Here is a 19,901-nt window from a genome sequence, read left to right as displayed (position 1 = left end):
TTCAGACAACTTTACAGTTCCTTCTTTGGATTGTATTCCTATTTATATTTCAGTAGATACAGATTAAAACTCCCCAATCTTCCAAAGCCAGTAAGCATTCAATTTGATGTGAAGTAACTAGTCATCCAATACTTTGTCAATTAGAGATACAGTAATAAACTAGGTCAAGCTGATATTTGGTTAAAAGGTAAAGAGCAAGAATAAATTGTTCTTCCAAGATTACAGGTTGAGAGTAGTGCAATACCAAAGGAACTTGAGCATGGGTTCCAACTATTGTCAATCTACAACTAGGCTGCAGGGAACAAACTGTAATACTTGTGAGTTTGCTAATGTTATGAAATTAAATGGGAATGAAAGCAGTGCCAAGGATGCAGAGACTAAGAAAGGATACAAATAAGTTAGGTGAAGTTAAGTGAATGGACAACAACATAGGAGATAGAAAACAATGTGGAGAAAGGTGGGTTTATTATTTTGGTAGGGAAAAAGACAAAAATATCAAGTACAATTTAAAATGGTAAGAGTTTAGGAAATTAAATGTTCAGTGGAATTTTGTGCACAAAACTCTGATAGATAGTATGCAGCAGGTAGTTAGAAAGACAAATGAATAACCTGACCTTCATTGTACTAGGAATTAAAGAGAACAGTAAGCACATCTTACTACAATTATACAGAACCTTCATGAGATCATTCTGGAGTACTATATGCAATTTTGGTTTACTTAAAAATGTATATACTTGTTATAGAAATATCATAGATTCACCACAATGGTTCCTGAAATGTTGGGTCTATCAAATGAAATTGTATTTAGTAGCATAGGCCTCCATTCTCCAGAGTTTCTAAGCATAAGAGGTCACCTCATTAAAGCAGATGAAGTTCAGAGAAGATGCTCACCGAAGAATTTAGAATTAGCAATCATGGTCTTTCAGGAATGAATCCAGCGATATAGGGATTGCAGTGGAATATGGTCAATGAAGTACAAAGTCAACCATGATCCCACTGTGGAGCAAACTCAAGGGGCAAAATAGCCTCGTTCTACCTCTTAGGTTACTGTTTTCTAACAAGTCCATAAAATCCATCAATTGACAAGGTAGGTCTCGAGCTAGTGTGAAAAACCTTTGGATTCAATTGTGAGCAAGGCAGAAAGTTTCCAATCAATTGCCATTGCAGCTTCTCTCTTTCTTCTTCCATCTAGTTTAGCTTTTCTAACATTTCTCTCCTACATCTGCCTTTTTTGCTGGTTTCCATCCCAAAACATAAGAGATGGTTGTTGACTTCAGGAGGACACAGAGCGACCACTCTCCGCTGAACATCGACGACTCCTCCGTAGAGATTGTTAAGATTTCTTGGTGTTCATCTGGTGGAGAATCTCACCTGGTCCCTCAACACCAGCACCATAGCAAAGAAAGCCCAGCAGCATCTCTACTTTCTGCAAAGGCTGAGGAAAGTCCATCTTCCACCCCCATCCTCACCACTTTCTACAGGGGTTGTATTGAGAGCATCCTGAGCAGCTGCATCACTGCCTGGTTCGGAAATTTCACCATCTCGGATCGCAAGACCCTGCAGCGGATAGTGAGGTCAGCTGAGAAGATCATCAGGGTATCTCTTCCTGTCATTAGAGACACTTACACCACACACTGCATCCATAAAGCAAACAGCATTGTGAAGGACCCTACGCACCCCTCATACGAACTCTTCTCCCTCCTGCCATCTGGCAAAAGGCATCGAAGTATTCGGGCTCTCATGACCAGACTATGTAACAGTTTCTTCCCCCAAGTCATCAGACTCCTCAATACCCAGAGCCTGGACTGACACCAACCTACTGCACTCTACTGTGCATATTGTCTTATTTATTATTTATTGTAATGCCTACACTGTTTTGTGCACTTTATGCAGTCCTGGGTAGGTCTGTAGTCTAGTGTGGTTTTGTGTTGTTTTTTTTTACGTAGTTCAGTGTAGTTTTTGTATTGTTCATGTAGCACCATGGTCCTGAAAGACGTTGTCCCATATTTACTGTGTACTGTACCAGCAGTTATAGTCGAAATGACAATAAAAAGTGACTTGACACAACACTTAGTCTTTCAGAACTGAGCACCTTCCTATATATTTCTACTCCTGGATAAGGCAGAGATCAGAAAGGGTCTGAAATGTTTCTCCCTAATCAGGGACTTCTCCTTTCCCTTTTCAACAGCTCCCTTGTCAAGAAAATCATCCATCTCCAACTTCTGTTTTCTCTTCAAAGTCAGTTCTGATGAGAGGCAAAGATGCCAATGGTGAAAGCCATGAAAGCTGGATCTGTGCAAGAGGTCTAAATTATGGGAATGCAGAAGTTTTAGGACTGGAAATGATTATAACTTGCAAATAGTGTGAAGCCACGGAAATATCTGAAACCAAAAAGGAACATTTTAAAATGAATGCCTTCCTGGACAGGGCGCTGATTTAGACTGGTGAATGCTGTAGTGATATTTTACTGGTTATTTGTGCATGTTAATGTGTCATAACCTGATAGCTGAGGATGACACAAACCAAACGCTGGAGGAATTCTGCGGGTCAGGGAGCACCTATGGAGGGAAATAAACAGTCTATGTTTTGAGTCGAGACCCTTTGAAGTCCATAAAGAAACAGATATGTGAAGGAAGCAATAGAAAAGACACAATTAACAAATGGAGATCATGCTACATGCTATGGTACTACATTTAAACAAATAAATTGCTTGCATTTCACTCGTGGTAAATATCTTACCTTGCCTAACAGCAAAATAGATTTCATCTGTTACCTAACACTTGGATAGTAGACAGTTCTGTTGAAAAGTCATCGATCTGAAACATTAATTCTGCTTCTTTCCCTATAATTGCTGGTTGATTTGCTAATTAATTTTATTTTAAAATTATATTAGAATGGGAGATGTTACAAACTGCAACTAACACAATTTTTATTAATAATCTTTTATTTTAAATAACTAAGCTGTTTTCTTTTTTAAAAAATGCAATATTGTTATTTTCAACAGGAATTTTGAAAGAAATCTATAAAATATTTTGTTTCAGCATATGGAAATTCTTTAACTGCAACACTGTAATAGAAGTTAGCAGTAGCTCTTCCAGTACAAGTCCTATTGATATAACACATGGCCATGGGATCCCAAGGTCACATAAATGTGCAGAGGTAATTTAACCACCTTCAAAGGGCAAACATTTTCCTTTTGGAAAATATGGATATAAATTCATCCTTGAATTAAACACATAATGCAATAGTCCTTTCCAGAAATTGGTACAAACATTTCAAAATCAAAGTAAAAAAACAAAGTTACTGTATTACACACTTAGTGCATGTACCGAAAACAAATTTCTACCCCATGGTGTTTTCAAAGGGAAGGGTTTAAATCAGATTTTACTGCTGGAGAACGGAAATATCAACTAGTCGATTCAAGATTCTCTGCATTGCCTTGTCTAATGGACAACATACATTTCACATTAGGTTCCCAAGAAGTCCAACACATTAATGTAACTAGTATATTTCATGCACATAAATTAGTAAAAAAAAATAAATTGGTCTATTCAGAATATAATAGCTGATGACAGGTCACGGCAACATTTGAATGGGCCTGCTACATTAGTTTAATTACTATAACTTTCTGTGTTTTGAATTTATCTACAGTATTTTAAGCTATTGTTGAAGTATGGTCAGTGACCTACTTCAGAAAGCACAATAGGCAATTTAGGTACAGTGGAGTCCCATAAACAGTAACAAGATGCATGATCCGTTCGCGTATTCTTTAATGATACTGGTTGAAAACTGGCAGTCCATTTTTCCTTAAGTGATTTACTGGAAAAGCTTTCCATCACCCTTACTTCATATATACAGTTAACCTTAGAATATTTCCAAGATATTAATTTTAAGTACAATGGTCCTAGGCTATACATCACTCAACTTCTGTATCAACACTGTATTGAAAATTGTTGACACATTGCCTGAAGGTACCCTCCTAAACAAAGACAGAAGACATTGGTGAAAAAAATGACATGAATTTACCAAGAACACTCACAGTAAGACAAGGTCTCAAGATGCAGTAGGAGCACCTGTAAACTTCAGATTTAATGCTTTGGTATCTAATCAACATGGTCACAAATCCAGTTTTCCAATAATATTAAGACACTGAATACCACAATTTACAATCTTTAAATATATGCCATCATCCTCAAAAAACACTGATGAAAAAACTAAGGAGAAGTAGGGACTAACATATTTGTTAGTGAGAAACTGAAAAGGCTTAAGCACAATTTGAAGCATTTATTAACAAAGGTCCATTAAATGTTAGCTGAACTACTCATCAAGTTTTCCCATTTTCATTTAATCTTACATTGAACTGACAATTGGTGCTTAAGCAATAAGTAATTTGCTGAAATATTTCAAACTTTCAATGATTACCATCTCACAATAACTTGCAAGTTATTTTTTCAGATAGTGTGACACCATCACCAAGCAATATTCTTTACAGCCCTAGCATTGATACTGAACACTGCATAGTCTGCACATTTAAAGCAGTGGGCTAAAATTAGTTACTAAAAGTTGAATTATGTAATTCTATTTGTTCCAGCATTCCTACAGCCAATTCAGAAATTCAACCAGGTTTAAACCACCTTTATGCTTGCTACACGGCTTCCATGTTAGGGTGCAAGGAATAATAAGACCATAAGCTATAGGAGCAGAATTAGGCCATTTGGCCCATTGAGTTGCTTCGCCATTTCGTCATGGCTGATCCAATTTTCCTCTCAGCCCCAATCCCTTATCCAAGAATTTATCAATCTTTGCCTTAAATATACATAAAGACTTGGCCTCAACAGCTGCCCGAGGCAAAGAATTCCAAAGATTCACCACTCTTTTTTTCTTTTCAATCTTTTTATGGATTCACCACTCTCTGGCTAAAGAAATTCCTCCTCTTCTTTATTCTAAAATATGACCCTCTATTCTGAGGCTGCTCTCTGGTCTCAGACTCTCCCAGCACATGAAACATCCTCTCCACATCCACTCTATCAAGGCCCTTCACCATTCGATAGGTTTCAATTAGGTTACCTCTCATTCTTCTGATTTCCAGTGAATACAGGCCCAGAGCCATCAAATGCTCAAGGGATGACATTGCTCTTGTGTAATTACTCGTTTGAAGCATTGCAATGGAAATTACGTTACCATGGGTACATCCAATATTAGTTATTTCTGAGGAAGCAGCAGTTCTGCAAGCGCAGTGTTAAAATGGATTTCTTACCAGGTGATTGAATTATCTACCCGTATCCTTTGACTGTCCACTTTGCCTCATACATTGTGGCAGTAAAATTACACATCACTAATATCTCGAGACCCAGAGCTCAACCACCACTAACTTCCCATACCAGATCCAGCTCCACTTCATCTGAACTGCAAGTTCCCAATCACCACACAATCCTTTTCTAAACTACCACGCTTGATTAATCCTCACAATTAACTAAGGATCAGGCAAAAGACAAAAGTATCGGAATACTGTGGCCCAACAGAAAATCCAGGAACTAAGGAATAGACGGAAGGTGGAAAGACACAGGAGCTTCAGCAACCTGCTGATAAACAAGATATGGCCAGATAATGTTATAATTTCAACAATGCCATAATTATCAATGATCCAGATACAAAAGCCCACTTTGAAAAAGGCAAGAGGTGTGGCTTAGTCAATGCCTACTGAGAAGGAGCATTTCTGAGGTATTCAACTGTGGAAGTCACACCGAAAGTCAAAAAGGCCATATGTCAACTGAAAAGCAAGGTCCCAGGAGCAGACAGCAACTCTGCTTAAGTTCTAAACTTGGTGTATATAAACTTCAATCACAATTCACAATCTCATCCCCATTGTCTAGGAAGGGGCAGACTTCTAGTACTCATTTAGTTTTTATTAATGTTTTAAGATTTTCTGCCCCCATAAGCAATTTTAACACTCGCATTACTATTTACAATAAATATTCTCATCAATCTTACAATCTGTCAGCTGGCATCTTGTCATTAACCTTTCAGTCCAAGGAAAAAGGTCTTTTGTGCCCCTTGTATAGGCCATTCTTAACTGTGGTGCAGAAGAATACACTGCCCCTCAGTCTCTCTGTTCCAAAGACAATACCACTGTCAGTGTCTTCTCAGAGCTACAATCTTAGCAACGTTCTTGCAACTTTTCTTTAAACCCTCTCCATGTCCTTCCTGTAGAGTGCTAAGCAGAGGTTTAATTGAGCAGAGGCTCATTATGGTCTATCTAGTGGTTTATACAATTCTACCATGATTCTGCCACCTACTTTACATCAGGGCTAATCAAGATAGGTATTGACTGTGTCTTCTTATCAATCTTCCTACCAAGATCCTTTTGTTGAAATGGCAAGTAGTGTGTTGCCCTTCATTAGTCAGGGGATTGCGTTCAAGAGCTGTGAGGTAATGTTACTGCTCTATAAAACCCAGGTTAGACCACACTTGGAATAACTGTGTTCCGTTCTGGTCACCTCATTATAGGAAGTATGGGGAAGCTTCAGAGAGGGTGCAGGGAAGATTTACCAGAATGTTGTGTGGAGATAGACTGAGTGAGCTAAGTCTTTTCTCCTTGGACTGGAGGATGAGAAGTGACTTGATATAGGTGAACAAGATGATAAGAGGCATAGATCATGTGGACCTTTTTCCTAACGCAGAAAAGGTTGACATGAGAGGGCATAATTTTACGGTGATTGGAGGAAAGTATAGAGTGGATGTCAGAGTTATTTTTTTTAAATACAGAGAATGGTAAATGCATCAAGTGTGCTGGCAGGGATAGGAGTAGAGGCAGATACAGCACATTAAGGACATTTCGACAGGTCTTAGACATGTTTCACACAGTTGAAACACAAATGGAGACCTATGCGGGAGGGAAGGGTTAGATTGATCTTAGAGTAGGTCAGCACAACATCGTGGGCTGAAGTGTCTGTTCCATGTTCTATTTCGTATGCTTTGGCAGTATCTTAACATCTTTTTCTCTTGCCTTGTTTGTCTTTTTCCAATTGCAAAAGTTCAGCTTTTCCAGACTGGATTCTATTGCCACTTTTGTGCCCATTAAATCGTTCCTTCTTCGCTCTCAATTTCGTTGAGCAAATTTCTTAAATGTAGTCCCCTTTGCTCATCGTACAAAGAACAATGCAGAACTGGAATAGACACTTCAACCAGCCACCTCTGTGTCAACTTTGGTCACAAATCCACAACCTCATGATGCCAATCCAAATTAATCTCATCTGCTTGCATCCCCTTCAAGAGAAAATCTGCAGATGCTGGAAATCCAAGCAACACACAAAAAATGCTGGAGGAACTCAGCAGGCCAGGCAGCATCGATGGAAAAAAGTACAGTCAATGTTTTGGGCCGATACCGTTTGGCATGACTGGAGAGAAAAATGCTGAGGAGTAGGATTGAAAGGTGGGGGTTGGGGGGGAGAGAGAGGGGAGAGGGGAGAGGGGGGAGGGGGGAGAGGGGGAGAGGGGGAGAGGGGGAGAGGGGGAGAGGGGGAGAGGGGGAGAGGGGGAGAGGGGGAGAGGGGGAGAGGGGGAGAGGGGGAGAGGGGGAGAGGGGGAGAGGGGGAGAGGGGGAGAGGGGGAGAGGGGGAGAGGGGGAGAGGGGGAGAGGGGGAGGGGGGAGAGGGGAGAGGGGAGAGGGGAGAGGGGAGAGGGGAGAGGGGAGAGGGGAGAGGGGAGAGGGGAGAGGGGAGAGGGGAGAGGGGAGAGGGGAGAGAGGGGAGAGGGGAGAGGGGAGAGGGGAGAGGGGAGAGGGGAGAGGGGAGAGGGGAGAGGGGAGAGAGGAGAGAGGAGAGAGGAGAGAGAGAAAGAAAACTGCCAGACAATAGGTGAAACTTGGAGGGGGAGGGATGAAGCAAAGAGCTAGGAAGTTGATTGGTGAAAGAGACAGAAGGCTATGGGAGAAAGAAGAAAGGTGGGGAGGAGGAGAACCAGAGGGAGGTGATGGGCGAGCAAGAAGATAACATGAGAGAGGGACAAGGGGATGGGAAATGGTGAAGGGGGGTTGCGGAAGCATTACTGGAAGTTAAAGAAATCGATGTTCATGCCATCAGGTTGGAGACTGCCCAAGTGGAATATAAAGTGTTGTTCCTCCAACCTAAGTGTGGCCTTATCCCAGCAGTGGAGGAGGCCATGGGCTGACATGTTGGAATGGGAATGGGAACTGGAATTAAAAGGAGTGGTCACTGAGAGATCTCGCTTGTTCTGGTGGATGGAGCGTAGATGCTCGGCGAAGTTGTCTCCCAATCTACGTTGGGTTTCACCGGTATACAAGAGGCCACACCAGGAGCACCAAACACAGTATATGACCCCAACAGACTCACAGGTGAAGTGTTGCCTCACCTGGAAGGACTGTTTGAGGCCCTGAATGGTAGTGAGGGAGGAGGTGTAGGGGCAGGTGAAGCACTTGTTCCACTTGCAAGAATAAGTGCCAGGAGGGAGATCAATGGAGTGGGACGAATGAACAAGGGAGTTGTGGAGGGAGCAATTCCTGCAGAAAGCAGAAAGTTGGTGGGGGGGGGGAAGGGAAAGATGTGCTTGGTGGTGGGATCCAGTTGGAGGTGGCGGAAGATTCACAGAATTATGTGCTGGACATAGAGGCTGGTGGGGTGGTAGGTGAGGATAAGAGGAACCCTATCCCTGGTAGGGTGGTGGGAGGATGGGGTAAGAGCAGACGTGCAAGAAATAGAAGAGATGTGGTTGAGAGCAGCGTTGATGGTGGAGGAAAGGAAGCGAATTTCTTTGAAGGAGAACATCTCTTTTGTTCTAGAATGAAAAGCCTCATCCTGAGAGCAAATGCAGCGGAGACGGAGGAATTGAGAGAAGGGGTTGCCATTTTTACAAGTAGCAGGGTGAGACGAGGTATAGCCTAGGTAGCTGTGAGAGGGAAGGGAAGTGTTGGAAATGGACCGGGTGAATCTGAGGGCTGGTTGGAAGTTGGAGACAAAGTGAATGAAATCAACGAGTTCAGCACGGGTGCAGGAAGCAGCACCAATGCAGTCGTCGATGTAGCATATCCCTTTATTGCCTGTCTATTCATGCTTCTGTATAAATAACCACTTAAATGTAGCCTTTATATCTGCTTCTACCTCCTCCCTGGCAGCTCATTCTAGAATCACCCTGAATGGCTTTTTAATCACCATATTTACATGTCTGTTTTATCATGTACTTATTTACTTGTACTGTTTTTGGCATGCACATTAAGGGCCGTCTATTCTTCAGTACTTTCCCAGGTACAACTTATTAGTTTTCTGATACACAGCCTCTGAAGTGACCTGGCAAGCAGCTAAAGGACACTATGGAATGGACAATAAATGGTAGTCAGTGATATCTGTATTCCAGAAAATTCTGTATATTACTTATTAGTCTATAGAAATGAGCAAAGCGTTCGTCATGGTTCCAGCAGAAATTCATATTGAAATGTCACTCTGTCATCAGATTTCTGAATGATCCATGAACACCACCTCACTATTTTGCTATCTTTTTGCACTATTTATTTTATAATCGATTCTTAATGTATTTTATAGCAATGTTTATGTATTGCACTGTACAGCTGCCACAAAACATATTTTGTGATAATAAATCTGATTTGTTATGCTGCAAGCTTACAAAATCCTTTCATTATTTTAAGAAAATTCCTTCATTTAATTCCTTCATGTACACTGCAATCAAAATGTCAATATTTGAAAAAGAAGGTTTAATTCCATAAATGAGTGAGTCATTCTTATCTCCTTTACATGTATCCCCTGGAACTTGCATTTATAAGTTTATAAGAGTGATAGATCAGAAAAAGAAAATCTGTAAAGGTAAGCCTTTCTTAAAATCATTGCAATGTTTGGGAGCCAAATTATAGTTTATTCAAAGGAACACACACAAAATACTGGAGGAACTCAGCAGGCCAGGCAGCATCAATGGAAAAGAGTAAATGATCAAGGTCTTGGCCCAATATTCAACTATACTCTTTTCAACAGATGCTGCCTGGCCTGCTGAGTTCCTCCAGCATTTTGTGTGTGTTACTTGGACTTCCAACATCTGCAGAATTTCTGGGGTTTTTTTTTTATTAAAAGGAGTTGTTTTTCAAACTCTGTGATGCTCAGACAGTTATTTGTAAATCACATTCTGTGTTGAGTGAACTTAAAATACCAGCCTTCGCTGATGGCTTCACATTTTTGATTGCTGTAGGTTTTGTCTACTTTATCTGTTGTAGCTCTGAATTGAAGTAAGAAGCACAAAGGACCAAACGTCAAGTACTGAGCCTTGAGTTGCCATAAATGTCCCCAAATGACTAGTCGTACAGTGAAAAAATATTTGGCACTGAGCTGTTTGGAAATATGAGACCATAATGGTAGGGCACAAAAACATTTTTCTTAAAATTATGATGTGTCAACCCTTTGTCTGTACCAGGTCCTTGACTAATGATATTCTGGTTTATCTGAAACTTTTTTTTATACAACCGAGAGCAAATCTGGATCAAAAATTAACATATTTACTTCTAATAAACTTTATATTCTCTGTGGAATAAGCAAGCCCTTATTTGGCTCAAAAGGGCAAGAGAGATCTGCCTTTTTATGCAATGGTGGTAGATTTTTGAATTGAAACTTTTTAAATTTCAAAAATTTCCTTGGACATCACAACTAGCTACTTGTAACAAAACTCCAAAACAACTTTCATGATGCATCAAGCCAATCAGATTTTGGATACCCCTTAGTTGAACTTTAAATGCAACAGATAACTGCAAATTAACACAAAATCCTTTAAAGAAATAAATCAGCCACAGCTTGTTGAGGTATTACAAGCACACTTCATATTTGTCCTGCTGCTTTAGTGATTGAATTTCAATAAATGTTTGAATTTGACATAATTGTTGATAATTTTTCTATTTACACATTTTCATTGGCTGAATGTTGCTTGCAGTTTAATGCTACATAAGTCAAAATCTAGTTTACCATTAACTGGATTGAATGAAATGGATGCTTCATTTTACTCTCCCACAATACTTTTTGCAATGGTGCAGCCTTGAAGAATTAGGGTTATTATGTAAAGGGATCTAATAAGTATAGTTATTGCTAACAGAAAAAGTATATCAGAATTGGGTCACTTGGGGAAACTTGCTTTATTCAACTTGGATTATCATGGGCAAAAGAAAGCCATTTATTTTCTTGGGAAAGCAATTAAGTATCAAGCATCAAGCAATACCACTGGAACAAGTCATCTAAAAAAAAAGTTATTGCCTTTAAAACTCATTTGGGGTCCTTTACAACGGAATTCTCAACCTTGCCCTTCGTCCTTTGAGAGGGTCTCAAGAGGATTTAGTAAATCTATTTCCAGTTTTTGCTTTTACCACAAATAAACAGACTGCCAATGTCCAAAGTAATCTATTCTAATATACAAAAAAACATTCTCAACAGCTATTAGACATATCAGGCATGTCAATTAGCCAGCCAATGAATAACAATAGTCTCTTCTTTTGGTGCTGTGATTTATATTTGTACAAAACTGAGTCACAGATGTCCCTGAAGTATATGCCTTGATGTAACTTTCACACTGAACCCACACAAGAGGACACAATTCCACAACTAACTACAGCATGGCTCTTGGGATTCAGAATTAGATCATTTCTTTTTTAACAGAAATGGGTTAAATGGGATGCATGGGTCAATTTTTCAATAACATTTCACCAACACATTACATCATATCCCAATGGGCTTGAAAACTGTGGGAAAATTTTTTCCTCTAAAGTTGATGCATTTCTCCTCCATAAAGGAATTGCAATTAATTTTTAGAATTTGATTTTCAAGTTGCTTTTCCCACAGATTAAGTAATGCAGCACAACTGAAATCTGGCAAAATTATAACCATAATTCAGATTTGTTTGCATGTTTAAAAACAAATTCCAATTTAGAATCCAATAAGGTACATTTAATTTAGCAAGTGACAGAAGAGTTACTTGTAACCATGAAGTCGATCTGAAGGAGCAAATTACATCAAAACAGTTCATGTTTTCAAACTAAAATAAATGACAGTCACATGCGAAGTAAAGATATAAAAAGACATTGATCATTCCTTATTATAACAAATGACCTATTCAGCAGACTACTGTCTAGAAAGAAAAGGCAATATATATCTTCACCATAAGAATCCAACTCATCTGCATAAATCCATGCAATCTTACTGCAGAACAGTGAAAATGATAAACCACCTCAATTTCACAACACAATACTAAGTAGTATTGGCAAGAACTTCAGAATTCTTGAATTCTGAATGTAATTATTATATTTTCAAAACACATCAACGATCAATACAAGATAACCTTTTGGCATAAAATAGCTACACCTCAGAGGACTGGTTGCTAACCAATCACAATCACAAGCCTGCAGGCTCCCACAACTACCTACAAGAGCCCCTCCTACCCCATTCCATAAAGGGTTCCTTTCTCTTTTCTCAGTTTCTCAGGCTCCATTATATTTTTTTCCAACTACAGCAGCTTTTACATTGACACATGCATTGTTTTTCCTCATCTCCACCACAGTTATTAGGATCTCAACTGCACTTCTGCAACATTCAGTACCTCAGCTCTCACTCTGAACAAATATAGTCACCTTTGCTTTCCCTAACAGCCGCAATATTTAGTTGACTGCCCTTTGCAATTTTAAATGTGATGTCACAGCTGGACACAGCTCCTCCTCCTTCCTTTCAGCATTGCTTGGCATGGCTTTGAATAGAATTGCAGACTTCCTTCTCCACAGAGCATCCATTCCAGTTCTCATGGCATTATTCCACCTAAATGCAGCAGACGCAATATCTGTCCTTTTTTGCTTTATACCATACACTGACTTCCAACACTACCTCCAGGTAAAGCAGCAATTCACTTGTATCTTCTCCAGTTTAGTATACAGTACTGTATTCAGTGCTCATGATGTGGTTTCCTTCACATTGGGGAACCCAAAACCAGTGTGCAAAAATCTGCATTAACATTCAACTTGCAAGGGTGTCACAAGTTTCTCATGTCTGCCATTTTAATTGCCCGTTGCACTCTCACTTTGAACTGTCCACATTTGGCCTTTCAGACAGTTCCAGTGAAATCCATTGTAAATTTAAGAAACAACAAACTATCTTCTAATGGCATATTACTTCACTCAGAACTTGTCCCAATGAATTTAGCAATTTCAGGTAAAAAGATGAGTTAATTAGAACTTTACAGTTTTGATGAATGGCCATCAACTCATTAATGCAGTCGGTGACAATTTCCAAGTATGCAGACTTGCAGATCATACAACAACCAATAAGCAATGCCAGTGTAACCATTTGGACATTATTTATTTATTTTTCATGGAAAGTGGATATGGCTGGCTATGTCAGCATTTATAGTGTGTCCTAAACTGCCTGGACTGAAGAGACAGCTAAAAGTCAAGAGTGACTGATAAGCCATGCCAAGCAATGACTTCATTTGTCATAGTCCACAGGGAGACTATTGTTACTGCATTTACATTTGATGTTCGTGGAATGTCATCCTCTTCCCAGATGTGAGAGATGACATTGTGAACTTGTAACTGGAGTTCCTTTCTGCCAAGTTTTAGAACTTTAGCAGACAGATATTTGTTCCCATGGCACTGTTTTTCAGTTGGCTAATAAATGTTTTGATAAGTCAAACACAGCTTGTAGCGAAACTGGGCAGAATTGTTCACTATGGGATGCAGTTAGGGACACTCAGATCCTGGACAATGTCATTGTTAAGGTATCATCTGTGGTGCTGTTTTTTGTGCACACTAACCGAGTCTTTGCCCTTGATAATTTCACCTTTCTTCTTTACTATCATCGGGGTGGGTCCCAGCATGTTTAGGTCATAGATGGCTTCAAAAAGCTTAAGAATTCAGGTTTGCAAGAAGCTGACCTTACTGTGTTCTTTTCACTCACCACCCCAAACTCAGTTTCTCTATTGGACTTCAGTTTTCAGGTGCCTGTAAAGCTGTTTATTTTCTGGCTTAGAGACACCTCATATTTGCAGTTATTTAGCTTTTGGAGCTCCTCATCATTCTAATGTTATGAGAATACACATAAAATTAAGATGTTTGCTGGCCTGGGTTAGCATCAGTGACATCAGCAGTTGGTCTGCCACCTGCCCTCAGGGGAAGGAGAGATAAGGAACAATGGAGCAGCGTCTGGAGATGTATAATGAAGGGACGTGGGAGAGAGAGAGCTGTCTGGAGCGGCTCCCCCTTTGAACCCTGAACTGTTTGAAGTGATGGACAGGCGATACCCCAGCAGGGGGATAAAAAGGGTCAGGTTCGCTAAGACAGACACACGCCACCCGAGGTAACGAGACCCTGGAAGCGGTGCGCCTCTCACGAGTGGGTGAGAAGTACCAGACAACGACCAGGGTGGAAAGGTACGATCAGCTGGAACCCGGTGTGTGTCCGCCCTTGCCTGGGTGCCGGGTTCACTGCAGAGGATCGACCGCATCTGGAGGAGGGGTCACAGTCGGTGACCTCAGGTGACATCACCAAGGACCCGCCCAAAAGCTGCTTGTGAGCCATCTCGCCGGTCTGTGAGTGAAGCAGTGTTCTGAATGATCAGTTGTTCCTGTTCTATCTCTCTCTTCCCCCACGTTGTCCATCGCCATGGCAACAATTACTGCGAACTGAACTGGGCTGAACTTTGAGTCATTTTGAAATTTGGTCATTTACCCCTAGACAACGATAGAGCTTGATTGATGCTGTTATCTTAATTCTGTGCACATGTGTGTTTATCATCGCTGAACTGTTGCATTTATTATCCTTTCGATTACTATGTTGCTTGTTTCTTTAATAAAACTTTCTTAGTTCTAGTACTCCAGACTCCAACTGAGTGATCCATTTCTGCTGGTTTGGCAACCCAGTTACGGGGTACGTAACACTAATCATACCAGTTTTGGTGCTTTCTGGTACAGAAGTCACAAGTCTCTTCTTGGATGTCAATTATGATAGCAATTGCGGCAGGCAAATCTCTAGATTCCGGCTCCTGTTGGTTGGAAGCTCTCAGGTTGGCTGTGAGGGCTATTTTATTAGATAGTAATTTGTCCAGTTCTTCCAACAGCTAGTTATACTTGGTACGGCACAGGTAATGCAGACAACCTTGTGAATAGTTAATGAGATGAGGTCTCATGTTTGAATTTAGGAAAATTCCTGACGATGGGTCTCGGCCTGAAACGTCGACTGTACCTCTTCCTAGAGATGCTGCCTGGCCTGCTGCGTTCACCAGCAACTTTGATGCGTGTTGCTTGAATTTCCAGCATCTGCAGAATTCCTCATTTAGGAAAATAAGGCCGTATTCCATTTATTTTCTCAGGAGAACTCAGTTACTTAGGTTTTCCCTACTCCATCCTTGCCAATCATATCATGCCAGAAAATTGTGTCTTTTCCAACCTAGGCACTGAAATCTTCCTTCTTCCCAGTGGCCAAAAAACTTCTCAAATTATAGTGTGGATTCCATCAAACTCGAGGCACAATGGAAAGCTTCAAAAGATATGCAGACAGTAGCATCAACCTTTATACAGAATGTTCCTTGACCCCTCAAAAGCCCCTTTACTCAGTTAGTGGGACTGTGGAGGACCTTTCTTAAATTTGACTCCCTGCAAATATTACCTCCATCTCATGTATCCTTCATGATTGCGTTCAAGCAGGATCCACTATAGTATCAAAAGGTTCATTACATACCCAATATCAGTGCAGAATGAAATCAAACAAAACTGCACTATTACTTCTATGCCTGCTCTGCTTTTTTTTCCACACTTCCAATGCTATAATTTGCTTTCAACAGGCTTCTGTCTAGAGTGGAAATAATTTGTAGGACAAATGTGAAATTGTTAACTTATGTCATTGCAACCACAGTCAGTGAGCTGCAGTACAGAGAACATGCCTGCATGTGCACAGGTTCCCATTTGAGTCTAACCTTTAACAGCCACAAACAACAGTGCATTACCAAACTATCTCTGCTGTATTATATCACCAAAGAAAGCCCCATGATGAGATACTGGAAAACGAGAACCACTTCCCATATTTTGGGAGCTACTTCTTAGTAAGAGTAAATATCAAATATGCAATTTGCAATACTACTTTTATAATACAGTTGGCCTTCTGAGAAAGAGTATGTTTGGAAATCAAAACCATAAAAATGTGAATAACATGATCAAACAGGCAGTAGTTTATTTTTGCATGCTCTATGTCTTAGAAACAACTGACCATCTACAGCAAGCACTTCAAAGCACTGGAAGATAACAAACGCTGCCCATGAAAAATCCCTGAAACCAACATCAGTGTTCTCACCCAGACCATCCTCAGGCTTTATTACACTCAACCCATTTCAGCTGCCATGCATGTTGTCTCTTTGCCCAACACCAGATTCCTGAAACAGATACTCACTTCTGGACTCCGCCATTCAAACTTCACGTGGACAGAGGAAAAGTCACAAGGACACTTTCAAAACTTTTCAAGAACAATTGCAATATCCCCCTCAACTTGTGAGAAACCTTGACCATTCAGCATGGCATTGAGAACCAATGATCCAGCAACATAAATTCAAATCTCACCATGGGAGCTAGGGAATTGAGTTATAATTAGGTGTGCTTCTGAACTTGTGTCAGAAGCAGACAAAAATTACAGAACAAAATGGCAGAAGGAACAGACTGCCTCAAAACACCCACACTTGCTTAAACTACCAGCATTTTCTGCCCTACTGATTGCTGAGTCAAAAGATGAAAATTGGCCTCATCAGCTGGCGGACAATCCTCTGACCTATTGTGGAAGCCAATCACCCTTCACCCCAAGGCACTCCCTAAAGATGAGGGTGGGTTAGGAATAGTGAATCACATGAATTTACATGGCTATATGGCTGCTTCCTGGCAACCATTACTAAAATAAGATTTAATCCCAGATTTAATTACTTGAAATTACTTTCCCTCACTTCCTCTGTGGGATTTGACTCATGTTACTGAATCAATTATCCAGAACTCTGGCTAATTGCCAATATTTTAAACACATTGCCAATGTCCACCAAAAGGAAGGTGTTACTTGCTAGCAATATTTAAAGGGGTCATGTACCAATTATAGGAGGGTTGCTTATCATTTTCTTCTGACTGTTGCTGAAATTCTGATTTGATATTCTGGTTGATACTGTTATTGGACAATTTGCAACCACCATCGAAACTGCCAGTCAGGATGGAGTCAAATATTAAGGCACATTTTCTAAATTTCAAGGCTTCTGTACAAAGCAGTTACACCCACATATAGAGGTACAGGTTTTCCCCGCCATCCGAAGGTAGAGCGTTCCTATGAAACGGTTCGTAAGCCAAAATGTCATAAAGCGAAGAAGCAATTACCATTTACTTATATGGGAAAATTTTGTGAGCGTTCACAGACCCAAAAATAACCCACCAAATCATGCCAAATAACACATAAAACCTAAAATAACAGTAACATATAGTAAAAACAGGAATGATATGATAAATACACAGCCTATATAAAGTAGAAATACTTTTCCACAATCATTACTGCACTGTTCTCCGTAGCGAAAATCTCATGCAAGCGCTCTCCAGTAACCTTTAAGCTATGAAGCTGCCAAATCATACCAAATAACACGTAAAAATACACAGCCTATATAAAGTAGAAATAATGTATGTACAGTGTAGTATCACTTACTGGAATCGGGAAGACAGCACCGAGCACACTGATGATGGTGTGTTAGGCTGAGTCGTCGCAGGTGGGGTGGTGCAGTGGCTCCCACCCTCCAGGCCACTAACCGATACCGATCTGCAAAGCATGCAGGGCTACAGCGGTAGCCGGGAGGCACACAGCACATCTTTAAGAAAAAAGCCGAAATAAACATGCTAATTAATTAGGTGCCGCCCAGCACATAATTGTCGGCCCAGATCAGTGCTGATTTCCGATTGCGTCGTCTCTGATCTGGGCCGACAATTACACGTCGGGCGGCACCTAATTAATTAGCATGTTTATTTCGGCTGTTTTCTTAAAGATGTGCTGTGTGTCTCCCGGCTACTGCTGCATTCTCCGCGAATTGGTATCTGTCCATGGCCTGGGGGTTGGGGTGGTGGGACACTGGGGTGTCATCTCGTCATCGTCTGTTTCCATTAGGGCAGGCAGCTCATCTTCTCCTATGACTGCCCACCTCGATGTCGAAGGTCGAGGTTCGTCGTCTGCTGTGTCTGATGTGGAAGGCTTGCTTGACTGCTGAGCCTCGCACATTTTTCTATCACACAGTTCTTTGTAAGGACTCAAACCATCTTGCAAATATCCCCTAAACCTACGTACCCTTTCAAAATTAAAGTCGTACTTTATCATTACTCATTCGGATTTGATTGTTATCCTTCCCTCTACCAATTGCATCAGCTCTTCATCTATCAGATCTTGGTCATGGGATGCCAAAACCTCTTCAACATCATGTTCGTCAGCTTCCACAAGCCAAACTCACTTTGTCCTTACTTCGTTCACCACGATCGAAACGCTTAATTATGTCTAGTTTTACGCTAAGTGTAACACCCTTACGAGCTCTTTCAGGCTTTTCCGATACCATAGAACTCATCTTGCAAACGGCTCCTCACAGGTATGTGTTTAAGCAATGCCAGTGAGAATGCCATTCCAAATCCAGGGGAGGAGCGGCTGCTCGGGGAGCGCACTACCTTTTATCGTGCGCTAATTTTTATTTGTTACAGTGAGGTTTCGTAAAGCGAATGTTCGAAAAGCGGGGGACACCTGTATTAGGAAGCATTTATATCCTGGCTAAGTCAATGCATTGAGTTTCTCATGCCTTTATTTGTGATTTCAAAATCAGGCATAAATTGGGGTTTGGGTTCTTTACTGTGTAGTCAGTCATAGCACAATTAAGGTAGTTTTGAATTTTACATTTACAACCCAATTAAACCAAAAGTAAGACTTCTCATGGACAGTAATACTTTTATCTTGTGATCAAAATATTTCAATGTTATACTGCTATGTTAATTAAGTCACGCAATCTTTGCATTGTTTTGCATATAGCCCCAGACTTCACAACTAAATTATTGACTTTGCAGAAGTAATTGCTATCAATAATCAAGTTATTATTTCCAGATTTCAGGTGGGGAAAATATAGAGGGCAAATTAAGCAAGTCTAAAAGACAGCGAAGATGAAGGCAGGTTGGGAACACGGGAAGGTTAGCAGGCTGAACTCCATGTACTTTAATGCAAGGAGCCTCACAGGTAAGTTAGGTGAGCTTAGTGCATGGATCAGCTCTTGAAATTATTCGATTTCAATCACGCTAATATGGAAGAGTCACAGAACACTACAGCACAGAAACAGGCCATTCGGCCCATCTGGTCAGTGCCAAATCAGATATCGACCACTCTTGGTAACTTACTGCCAGAGGAAATGGTAAAGTCAGACATATTACAATTTTACAGACATTTAAACAAGCACTTGAGTGGCCAGGCAAACAAAGATCTGGATCTAGGCAAATTAGAGTAGTATAGATGAGTAAACAGATTGGATGAAGGTGGTAGGCTGAAGTGCCCACTTCTGGATTCTATGACTCTGAATTCACTTCAACCAAACTTTTAAAGAAGAAGATTACATAAAACAATGGCCAAACAGAAGCAGAAGTTTGAAGGAGTGGATCAAATATGTCCCATGCCTGCATATAAACTGTAAGAGTATGCGGAGTTTAGCTGCAAATAATACCAGTAAGGAACTTACATGGTCATTTGCACTACAGTTATTTTCAGAGTAATTGCAGAAGTTGAGGGCTGAGTGCTACAATATAAGACAGAAGAGAATTTGGCCAACATTTCAACTCGTTGCTCCAATCAAATGTAGCCAAGAACACAACTGGCGTGTTTCAACCTACTGAGT

At 40.5% G+C, this 19,901-nt stretch overlaps 1 protein-coding gene across 5 annotated transcripts in view; it reads right to left on the bottom strand.

Annotated features, from left to right (window-relative positions):
• Window positions 1-19,901, bottom strand: part of mrtfba (myocardin related transcription factor Ba) — a 248,290-nt gene that overhangs the window by 114,268 nt on the left and 114,121 nt on the right. The gene's annotated exons all lie outside the window — the stretch shown is intronic.

This window comes from Mobula hypostoma, chromosome 9 (genome assembly GCF_963921235.1).
Source record: "Mobula hypostoma chromosome 9, sMobHyp1.1, whole genome shotgun sequence".
NCBI lineage: Eukaryota > Metazoa > Chordata > Chondrichthyes > Myliobatiformes > Myliobatidae > Mobula > Mobula hypostoma.
This window is presented reverse-complemented; position numbering and strand designations above follow the sequence as displayed.